The sequence below is a fragment of the Salvelinus sp. IW2-2015 genome, linkage group LG32 (genome assembly GCF_002910315.2).
Source record: "Salvelinus sp. IW2-2015 linkage group LG32, ASM291031v2, whole genome shotgun sequence".
In the NCBI taxonomy this organism is placed as follows: domain Eukaryota; kingdom Metazoa; phylum Chordata; class Actinopteri; order Salmoniformes; family Salmonidae; genus Salvelinus; species Salvelinus sp. IW2-2015.
Genome location: NC_036871.1, coordinates 3,150,502 through 3,161,666, shown reverse-complemented (window position 1 = coordinate 3,161,666; position 11,165 = coordinate 3,150,502). Strand labels below are relative to the sequence as shown.

The window sequence follows — 11,165 nt, the reverse complement described above, 5'->3', positions numbered from 1 at the left end:
ATGCATGAGAAGCCGAGGTAAGTTGCTAGCTAGCATTAAACTTCTTATAAAAAACAATCAATCAATCATAATCACTAGTTATAACGACACATGGTTGATGATATTACTAGTTTATCTAGTGTGTCCTGCGTTGCATATAATCGATGCAGTACGCATTCGCGAAAAAGAACTGTAATTGTCCAACGTGTACCTAACCATAAACATCAATGCCTTTCTTAAAATCAATACACAGAAGTATATATTTTTAAACGTGCATATTTAGCTAAATAAATCCAGGTTAGCAGGCAATATTAACCAGGTGAAATTGTGTCACTTCTCTTGCGTTCATTGCACGCAGAGTCAGGGTATATGCAACAGTTTGGGCTTCCTGGCTCATTGCGAACTAATTTGCCAGAATTCTACGAAATAACATTGAAGGTTGTGCAATGTAACAGGAATATTTAGACTTATGGATGCACCCGTTAGATAAATACGTAACGGTCCGTATTTCATGAAGAATAAACGTTTTTTTTTGAGATGATAGTTTCCGGATTCGACCAATATTAATGACCTAAGGCTTGTATTTCTGTATGTTATTATGTTATAATTAAGTCTATGATTTGATAGAGCAGTCTGACTGAGCGATGGTAGGCACCAGCAGGCTCGTAAGCATTCATTAAATAGCACTTTCATGCGTTTTGCCAGCAGCTCTTCACAATGCTTTTAGGATTGCGCTGTTTATGACTTCAAGCCCATCAACTCCCGAGATTAGGCTGGTGTAACTGATGTGAAATGGCTAGCTAGTTAGCAGGGTGCGCGCTAATAGCGTTTCAAACGTCACTCGCTCTGAGACTTGGAGTAGTTGTTCCCCTTGCTCTGCATGGGTAACGCTGCTTCGAGGGTGGCTGTTGTCGATGTGTTCCTGGTTCGAGACCAGGTAGCGGCGAGGAGAGGGATGGAAGCTATACGTTACACTGGCAATACTAAAGTGCCTATAAGAACTTCAATGGTCAAAGGTATATGAAATACAAATCGTATATAGAAGATAGTCCTATAATTCCTATAATAACTACAACCTAAAACTTCTTACCTGGGAATTTGAAGACTCATGTAAAAGGAACCACCAGCTTTCATATGTTCTCATGTTCTGAGCAAGGCATTAAACGTTAGGCTTTCTTACATGGCACATATTGCACTTTTACTTTCTTCTCCAAACTTTGTTTTTGCATTATTTAAACCAAATTGAACAGGTTTCATTATTTATTGAGGCTAATTGTTTTATTGATGTATTATACTGTATTAAGTTAAAATAAGTGTTCATTCAGTATTGTTGTAATTGTCATTATTAAAAATAAAGTTTTTATTTTTTTTTATTTTTATTTTTTTTAATCGGCGATTTTAAATCGCGTAAAATCGGGGTTTTTTGGTCCTCCAATAATCGGTATCGGTATCGGCGTTGAAAAATCATAATCGGTCGACCTCTAGTCTCAAGGCATAAACATATTTCATTAACCTGTCTCCTCCCCTTCATCGACCAGGAATGCAAACGAGTCACCTTTCGGGCAAATTCGCCGTTTTGAATACAAAATAGGTAACCTACGTGATTTGTGTAGAGCCGATGAGAAAAGTTTGGAGCGTTTCGTTTCCTTAACAACAGAATGCAGCACGCGACTGAAGAGAGAAGAGACAACCAACTTGCTAGTTACAGCATCAGCGTGCGCTCTGGAAAGACGGTGAACAGTGGAGAGTGGAAAGGCAGTTTGCCACTTATAGCAACGCGTCCCTGAACGATAAAGCATGACCACGGAGACGGGGGTGAGAAGGTGATGACGTGTACTTCATGAGCTGTGTTACGTTCCCCAGTTTCTGTGTTGTAGTTTGTATTTGAGTGTGTGTGTTTCAGGAGATGGCTTCCTGAATTCTCCCCAAGCAGCTGATTGGTCAGCCCCATTGCTGATTGGAGCTGAACCCGCCCCCTCGTCAAGTTACAGCTGTATCCCATTAGACTCCTTCTGAAGCTATATAAAAGCCAGTGTTCTGTTCAGAAGAAAGATCATTGTGGAGAGATGATTGCTGAGAGATTGATTGTATACCCTGAGATGATTGCTGAGAGGAGGCTGATGGCTGTGGGTTATTTACTGTGTTAGTTGTTGCTGGGAGCAGCTTTGGTATGTTCTGTGTTAGTTTGTTGCTCAGTCAGATAGAGCTTATTTGATGTCCTGTGTTTCTCAGTTTGTTGTGAAATTGTTTAATATTCTGTCTTATTTGTTCCCAGGGGGGAAGGCACCTAGGGAGTGCTTAGGCAAGAGGCCCGCAGGCATACATATACCCGTAGTATATTCACTGTCTAGGCACACTAGGTAAGACCTGGGCGGACCACCCCCTGTATTTTGGTTAGCGCACCAGGCGGTGCTAAGTTAGGTAAGTAGTGGGTAGGCAGGTAAGGTAGGAGAGGGGGCTTTTGATATTTACTTTCTTTGCTTTGGTTCCGTCCAGCCCTTTACCCCATATTACCGTGTGAAGGAATACATTCCTAGTAAACGGTAAATTCTCTGCTTTTGTCATCCTTACTCGCACCCACAGTCCCATACCTCTTTCACTTCACGGGGAGTTGAGTTGTAGCAGGGTGTTGCGTTCCCTCTTAGAGGTGTGCGTAACCAGCTGTAACCGAAAAGCAACTGGCATTTGGAAAGTTTGAGGTGAGGGAGCAAGTGTGGTGGAACAAGAATTAGCATTGTTAAGTATCTTGCTAGCTGGATCGAATTCTTAGCTAGCCAGAGAAATGTTGAGCAACATTAGCCAACTTAGCTGATAAAATAATTGCGTTTATGGTGTGAAAATCAGCTGGGCAATAAAATGAGACAGCTAACGCTAGCTAACATTACAACATCAGATGAGCTAACGTTAGTAACCTAACCAATTATCTATAGTATTAACTGGTATACGACTTCTTGCCGTTCCTCAAGTTATAACGCATTAGTTGCTTATTGGACCCTGGCAATCTGTGTGAAATATTAACTATTTAACAAACTAACTACTATCTATGAACTAATGTTTTCCCTCTACAGTATGTGGTTAATTTTCATAATGTGAAAATTAGGCGTTAAACAAGTGGATTCAGGGATCAAGTGTAGCTGGCGCTGGGCCTGGCTTAAACTGGATGCCACTATAGAGATGAAAGGAACACCACACACTAAAAAGGGGTATACCAGGTGTACTCTCTGCCTGAAAGAGATCAATTATGCCAGCAATGGATCTCATGCTCTGTTGGCACATTGTAGAGCAGATGTCCATAGGCAGAAAGTGTACAATGTAATAATGTGCAGTGTAGCCCAAAGATATTGCTTTTGTTTTGAACTTGACAGTAACACTTGTGTGTTAGTGACTGGGGATTATTATATGTTTTACTCAGTGAAAGTTATTTTTGTACACATGTAGCCATGTGCACTTGATCGATGTCTACTATCTTGGCCACTATAATAGAGCAAAAACAGAATGCCTGTTTTGTTTAATTCAACATGTTTTTTTCCCAAGTGCAATATTTGTGTGTGGTCACAAGCGTTCTATTATAAAGGCTGTCATGGCTAACTGCAATATCAGTGTATTGGTTTTTTCTCAAGGCTTAAGTGTCATTTGCAGTAAAGTCTAGGTAACAAATAACATTGGATTGCTTTCCTTACATTTTTTGGGTGTGAGTTAGGTTCACATTAACCACTTGTTATTTTACACACAGAGACCGATCATGTAGATCATATTCTTTGTTGTTTAATGAGTTAAAACCTGCATTTCCCCCGAGCAGGGATTTATTTTTTTCATTTTTCAGTGCAAAAGAAAGTCACCTTTTTGGGCCCTCACCTGTTTGCAACCCTGATCTACACTGATTGCAGTGGATTTAACAACTGACATRAATAAGGGATCATGGCTTTCATCTGGTCAACCTATGTCATGGAAAGAGCAGGTGTTCTTAATGTTTTGTACACTCAGTGTATAGGGGCTCTTTGACATCAGCCTATTCTACGAGTTGCTATTCACGTCATGAAGAAGTAGTACCCTAAACCACGCCGACAAATTGGGGATGTCAACTGCCATTCGCCATCTGCGCCTATTTAACATAGTCTAGATTTACGTAGTTATAACTTTTTGGGTTCTCATAGGCTTACAGTTGTCTTGATAATTACTTGAACAGTCGGTAAGATTATATTTGATTATGATCGTTGCAAAATACCTATTATTGATGCAGCAGTTGTTAGCTAGAATGCTAACGCTCATTGACAGACTCGTAGCATAGCTAGTCAAAGAGCATTTTACTGGTTACATTTACATTACATTTAAGTCATTTAGCAGACGCTCTTATCCAGAGCGACTTACAAATTGGTGCATTCACCTTATGATATCCAGTGGAACAACCACTTTACAATAGTGCATCTAACTCTTTTAAGGGGGGGGGGGGTTAGAAGGATTACTTTATCCTATCCTAGGTATTCCTTAAAGAGGTGGGGTTTCAGGTGTCTCCGGAAGGTGGTGATTGACCTCCCTGACCTGGACGTCGTGAGGGAGTTTGTTCCACCATTGGGGTGCCAAGAGCAGCGAACATTTTTGACTGGGCTGAGCGGGACTGTACTTCCTCAAGGTAGGGAGGCGAGCAGGCCAGAGGTGGATGAACGCAGTGCCCTTGTTTGGGTGTAGGGCCTGATCAGAGCCTGAAGGTACGGAGGGTGCCGTTCCCCTCACAGCTCCGTAGGCAAGCACCATGGTCTGTGTAGCGGATGCGAGCTTCAACTGAAGCCAGTGGAGAGAGCGGAGGAAGCGGGTGACGTGAGAGAACTTGGGAAAGTTGAACACCAGACGGGCTGCGGCGTTCTGGATGAGTTGGTAGGGGTTTAATGGCACAGGCAGGGACCCAGCCAACAGCGAGTTGCAGTAATCCAGACGGGAGATGACAAGTGCCTGGATTAGGACCTGCGCCGCTTCCTGCGTGAGGCAAGGTCGTACTCTGCGAATGTTGTAGAGCATAACCTACAGGAACGGGTCACCGCCTTGATGTTAGTTGAGAACGACAGGGTGTGTCCAGGATCACGCCAAGGTTTTAGCACTCTGGGAGAGGGACACAATGGAGGTTCAACCGTGATGGCGAGATCATGGAACGGCAGTCCTTCCCCGGGAGGAAGAGCAGCCCGTCTTGCCGAGGTTCAGCTTGAGGTGGTGATCCGTCATCCACACTGATATGTCTGCCAGACATGCAGAGATGCGATTCACCACCTGGTTATCAGAGGGGGGAAAGGAGAAGATTAATTGTGTGTCGTCTGCATAGCAATGATGGAGAGACCAGTGAGGATATGACAGAGCCAAGTGACTTGGTGTATAGCGAGAATAGGAGAGGGCCTAGAACAGAGCCCTGGGGACACCAGTGGTGAGCACGTGTGCGGAGACAGATTCTCGCCACGCCACCTGGTAGGAGCGACCGGCAGGTAGGACGCAATCCAAGCGTGGCCGCGCCGGAGAATGCCCAGCTCGGAGAGGTGAGAGGAGGATCTGATGGTTCACAGTAATCAAAGGCAGCCGATAGGTCTAGAAGGATGAGAGCAGAGGAGAGAGAGTTAGCTTAGCAGTGCGGAGCGCCTCCGTGACACAGAGAAGAGCAGTCTCAGTTGAATGACTAGTCTTGAAACCTGACTGATTTGGATCAAGAGGTCATTCTGAGAGGAAGCAAGAGAGCTGGCCAAGGACGGCACGTTCAAGAGTTTTGGAGAGAAAAGAAAGAAGGGATACTGGTCTGTAGTTGTTGACATCGGAGGGATCGAACATGGTTGAAGTTTAAGTGTTTTTTAAGTATAATGCAGTTGACTGGCAATGATGACGCAAACATTATATTAAGCAAGATGTTTATACGAGCCTTATAATCCAATTAAAATGCAAAAGTAGTGTGAAATSCACTCATGCTGTAAGCAACGTGTAAACATTTATTTTTTTTGCTGGCGGTCTATGAGAAATCCCCCATGTTTTCCCCCACGGTAAGGAAATTGTCAATAGCGATTCTGAGAATCTAGGATTGTATATCTATGGATGTCATGACTGACTAGTTAAAGACCAGAGACGCTAAATTATCCTAATGTCTATGTTCTCACCCTGTGAAGAATGGCCTTGACTGCAGTCAATGTCATAGTCCACACACACACTCACTTGAGCGTCAGTCCAACACAAACAGTGATAATGAGGGGCAATCTCAAGCCATGAGAGTGGTTTCCATGGTGACAGACAGAGCCAAGATGGTGCCACTCATGGCAATGTATTCAGGGCATGGTGCTCCATTAGATAATACTAGTGACCAAAGGGACAGACTTTACATCATGCAATGTCATTTCTCCAGAACAGCAGTTACATGTCAGTAACAAAACAAAGCAAAATTAGTATCATTAGCATTTCCAGACCAGGTGTGGCCACCTGCTGCATTAAGTACTGCAGTGCATCTCCTCCTCATGGACTGCACCAATGGCATTGAGGAGTAAACCACATCAGTCATTGGCTTCATCAATAGGTGCATCGATAACGTCGTCCCCACAGTGACCGTACGTACATACCCTAACCAGAAACCATGGATTACAGGCAGCATACGCACTGAGCTAAAGGCTAGAGCTGCCGCTTTCAAGGAGCGGGACTCTAACCCGGACGCTTATAGGAAARTCCGTTATGCCCTCCGACGAACCATCAAACAGGCAAAGCTTAAATACAGAACTAAGATCAAATCGTACTACACCGGCTCTGACGCTCGTCGGATGTGGCAGGGCTTGCAAACCATTAGACTACAAAGGGAAGCACAGCCAAGAGCTGCCCAGTGACACGAGCCTACAAGACGAGCTAAACTACTTCTATGCTCGCTTCGAGGCAAATAACACTGAAACATGCATGAGAGCACCAGCTGTTCTGGAAGACTGATCACGCTCTCCAGAGCCGATGTGAGCAAGACCTTTAAACAGGTCAACATTCATAAGGCTGCAGGGCCAAACGGATTACCAGGACGTGTACTGTGAGCATGCGCTGACCAACTGGCAAGTGTCTTCACTGACATTTTCAACCTCTCCCTTTCRGAGTCTGTAATGCCAACATGTTTTAAGCAGACCACCATAGTCCCTGTGCCCAAGAACASAACTACCGCCCTGTAGCACTCCCGTCTGTAGCCATGAAGTGCTTTGAAAGGCTGGTCTTGGCTCACATCAACACCATCATCCCATAAACCCTAGACCCACTCCAATTTGCTTACCAACCCAATTTGCATACCAACCCAACCCTCTGCAACCTTACAGTGAAACATGACGACATGATAAGAGACTCACCCCTAAGTATTTATTCGCATTTTCTTCCACATGCAAGCCTGAACCAAAACGTTACATATTGCCGCTTTAACTTCTCATAGATGGTTTGAATCACATGATGATGTCATCGGAAATACTTCTCTTCCATCTACAAAACATAGAAACCCGACGCTTGCACATGTTGGGGTGGTGCTGGAGATGATGTTGAAAAAAGGTGAAATGCCCCTTTAACACAGCTTTTGCTGACTTGTAAATAATATCACCCCAGTAATGGCATGATAATACTGAAGCACCAATGTTCACTACCAATTAGCCAACATGATAACGAACAGTGCTTGGCAAAGTTGATTTAATTTCACCTTGAATTATCTTCAGTGTGGTCTTGAGTGCCCCTCTGCTATTTCACTGATGTAAACATGGCAACAATTATATGGTAAACACGGGGATATCAATCAGTCATGAAAGTCTTGTGAGAATTTAAACAAAAATGAAGGTGACATCGCTTCACAGATCTGAAATGAATATTCATGAATTCATTTTATTCTTTTAGGCTACTTAATGTCAGCACTTGATTGCATTTTCATGGAAATAATGACATACTCTGTGAGATGTCAAATGTCTTAAAAGCTATGGTTATATGCATGCCATCAGAGTGGAACAATGTTTTTTTCCAAAGTTTTATGTCATGAGTGCACTCCCATTTCAAAAAGGGGGATGTGGTAACCACACTAGAACAAACACTTACCAAAGCCATGGCTTATGGGGAAACTCTCAAAAATCTTTATTTGCCTTCCCATACAAGAACCAGCAATCACAACCTGGTCAAAGGATGTGGACGTTTAGTGGCATTAGTAATTTATACTTTTTTCATAGTTTGCATTGCTTCAAGAGTCTGGGGGAAATACTACACTGACAGTGGGTTATTGTGAGAGTGTTTAACTAACATCAACAATGGGGGAGGGAAATAAACGATCCAATTAAATAAACTGGAGGCTGAGCCGAACAAAGCCACAGTTGCCCAAAATGGGTTTTTACCCAGCTCGTTGTATATCTTCCTGTGCATTTTATGCTCTAAAATGGACATCCTGTTATGTGAGCTGTTATGTGGGCCCTAAAATGCCATTTGCCACACCAACTGAACCATTCCACTTATTCATAAGGCTGCACAGAGACATACTAGGGAATGAAATTACAGGTAGTTAAATTCTATGTGCATATATATGGCCAATTTTCAATGGTTGTTTGTGTCTAAGCGTTAGAGTATACATGTTGGCTGAGTTCGTTGGGGGTAATGGATTCAGTACATAAAATCCTATATTATACTGAATCAAATATAAGGCTCGGTTCGTGTCAACTACTATATTATGAGCTTTGCTGTTGTCTTGAGCTGGAGCTTTCAGCTCTCATCCCACCGAAGGGCAAAGCAAGGACCAAACTTGAAGCAAAAACAATACTAAACCCTCCAACTCTCATGATATGTAGTAATGGTAACATCATTCTAAAATACATCAGCAGTAACTACATGTTTTTGTATGTGTCTCTTTTTGTTTCTGTTTCGTAGCCCCAGAGATGGTAAGACATGTAAATTGCATGCATTCTGCCTCAACCGGGACACAGCTTTCTTCTTTAGGACACCTGGTTCCTCATACAGGGCCATCAGAAAGTTTTCACATCCCTTGACCTTTTCCACATTTTGTTGTGTTACAGCCTGAATTTAAAATGGATTACATTTAGTTATTTCTTTCACTGGCCTACACACAATACCCCATAATGTCAAAGTGGAATTATGTTTTAGACATTTTTACAAATTAATTAGAAATGAAAATGTTTTGAGTCAATAAGTATTCAACCCCCTTGTTATAAGCTTAGGAGTAATAATAAGTTGCATGGATTCGCTCTGTGTGAATTAATAGTGTTTAACATGATTTTCGAATGACAGCCTCATCTCTGTACCTCACACATACAATTATTTGTAAGATCCCTCAGTTGAGCAGTGAATTTCAAACACAAATTCAACCATAAAGACCAGGGAGCTTTTCCAATGCCTCACAAAGAAGGGAACCTATTGGTAGATGGGTAAAAATAAATATCCCTTTGAACATGGTGAAGTTATAAATTACACTTTGGATGGTGTATCAATACACCCAGTCACTACAAAGATACAGGAGTCCTTCCTAACTCAGTTGCCYGAAAGYAAGGAAACTTCTCAGGGATTTCACCATGATGATGATGGCCAATTGTGACTTTAAAACAGTTACAGAGTTTAATGGCTGTGATAGATGAAAATTGAGGATGGATCAACAACAWTGTAGTTACTCCACAATACTAACCTTATTGACAGAGTGAAAAGAAGGAAGCCTGTACAGAAAAAAAAATATTCCAAAACATGCATCCTGTTTGTAACAAGACKAAAAAGTAYTACTGCAAAAAAATTGGCAAAGCAATTACCTTTTTGTCCTGAATACAGTGTTATGTTTGGGACAAATTGTCACGCCCTGACCATAGAGAGCTATTTATTCTCTATGTTGGTTAGGTCGGGGTGTGATTAAGGGTGGGTTATCTAGGGGAATTATATGTCTATGTTGGCCTGGTATGGTTCCCAATCAGAGGCAGCTGTTTATCGTTGTCTCTGATTGGGGATCATATTTATGTAGCCATTTCCCCATTGTGCTTTGTGGGATCTTGTCTAGGTATAGTTGCCTGTGAGCACTACTCTGAGCGTCACGTTTCGTTTGTTCGCTTTATTGTTTTTGTTCTTTAAGTTTCTCTTCCAAATAAAAGGATGGAAACATACCACACTGCATCTTGGTCCACTCCTTATAACGATCGTGACACAAATCCAATACAACACATTACTGAGTACCACTCTCCCTATTTTCAAGCATAGTGGTGCCTGRATCATCTTATAACACAACAGAATGTGAAATAAGTCAAGGGGTATGAATAGTTTGAGGGCACTGTAGATCATTGGAAGAATCACACAGGTGAAATGGTATTTAGAAACATTTAAACTTCTTATTATTAGATGTATGTCCTTGAACCGATTATTTCAAGAATTTAAGGATAATTCAGTTGCTACTGGCAGCCTGCAGGTCCCAGGTTGGCCTTCAACTTGAGATACTCAATTAGAGGGGACAACACGGCAACATCCCTTCCTGGAGTAGCTAAAACTGAGCATTAGAGGTTTCCAAAAACTCCCCCATGAAGCAAGATGGCGACACGCTAAAATGACACTTCCTGATTTTCAAATTCGCCCCCGAAGAAATAATGGGGTGACGTCATTGATGGCTTCGTACATATTCTTTTTACAGTCTTATGTAGCGCCGTGAATTTGATCAATTGTGGTGGTATTGCCTCTGATCTTTGCTCTAATTCCTATGCAGGATGCAGTTGTGGGTACAATGCGGACATGTATCCCCCACTTATATCGAATTAACACAGGTAGCAACTCAATGCTAGAATAAACACTGAAATACCACCTGCCATTTATGTCAATAAGTTCACTTTTGCAGGCACATACAACTCTCTCCAAGGACAGGTTTGCAGGACATTCCTCATAAGGCAAAACCCTAGTTTAGCACTGCCCTCTTGTGTAATTTTCTGGAGCTGCATATGAGCTTCTACTTATGCAAAACATTTCCCAAATCATATGGAAGTGGTTAGTGGTATGGTAAGAGACCACAGGCYGCTGGTGGCACTTTAATTGGGGAGGATGGGCTCATAGTACTGGCGGGAATGGAATAAATGGAACATTATCGAACACATGGCAACAAATAAATATGTCTGAACTCCAAATCAAATAGGCTTCGCAAAAATAGTAACGTAGTTACTGTAGTAGAACGTTTATTGTGATTGACGATTTTCTGCAAGTCCCAT

At 42.2% G+C, this 11,165-nt stretch overlaps 1 pseudogene; it reads left to right on the top strand.

Moving 5' to 3' along the window:
- Positions 1-11,165, top strand: part of LOC111956392 (polycomb complex protein BMI-1-B-like) — a 49,553-nt pseudogene continuing 38,388 nt past the window's right edge.